Source organism: Bacillus rossius, unplaced genomic scaffold (genome assembly GCF_032445375.1).
Source record: "Bacillus rossius redtenbacheri isolate Brsri unplaced genomic scaffold, Brsri_v3 Brsri_v3_scf758, whole genome shotgun sequence".
In the NCBI taxonomy this organism is placed as follows: Eukaryota; Metazoa; Arthropoda; class Insecta; order Phasmatodea; family Bacillidae; genus Bacillus; species Bacillus rossius.
Genome location: NW_026962984.1, coordinates 22,501 through 23,589, shown reverse-complemented (window position 1 = coordinate 23,589; position 1,089 = coordinate 22,501).

The following is a 1,089-nucleotide window of genomic DNA, read 5'->3' as shown; positions in this document are numbered from 1 at the left end:
ATAATTAAATACAATGACCTTACCTAACCTAAACTAACCTAACCTAACCTAATATTGCCTGAGAGGGGAATTTTTTTTAAATAATCAAATACAATGACCTAACCTAACCTAACTTAACCTAACCTTGCCTAAAAGTAAAAAAAAATTTAAAAATTATTAAATACAATGACCTGACCTAACCTAACCTAACCTAACCTAACCTAACCTAACCTAACCTAACCTAATATTGCCTGAGAGGGGAAATTTTTTTAAATAATTAAATACAATGACCTTACCTAACCTAACCTAACCTAACCTAACCTAACCTAACATAACCTAACCTAACCTAACCTAACCTAACCTAACCTAACCTAACCTAACCTAACCTAACCTAACCTAACCTAACCTAACCTAACCTAACCTAACCTAACCTAACCTAACCTAACCTAACCTAACCTAACCTAACCTAACCTAACCTAACCTAACCTAACCTAACCTAACCTAACCTAACCTAACCTAACCTAACCTAACCTAACCTAACCTAACCTAACCTAACCTAACCTAACCTAACCTAACCTAACCTAACCTAACCTAACCTAACCTAACCTAACCTAACCTAATATTGCCTGAGAGGGGAATTTTTTTTAAATAATCAAATACAATGACCTAACCTAACCTAACTTAACCTAACCTTGCCTAAAAGTAAAAAAAAATTTAAAAATTATTAAATACAATGACCTGACCTAACCTAACCTAACCTAACCTAACCTAACCTAACCTAACCTAACCTAATATTGCCTGAGAGGGGAAATTTTTTTAAATAATTAAATACAATGACCTTACCTAACCTAACCTAACCTAACCTAACCTAACCTAACATAACCTAACCTAACCTAACCTAACCTAACCTAACCTAACCTAACCTAACCTAACCTAACCTAACCTAACCTAACCTAACCTAACCTAACCTAACCTAACCTAACCTAACCTAACCTAACCTAACCTAACCTAACCTAACCTAACCTAACCTAACCTAACCTAACCTAACCTAACCTAAACTAACCTAACCTAACCTAACCTAACCTAACCTAACCTAACCTAACCTAACTT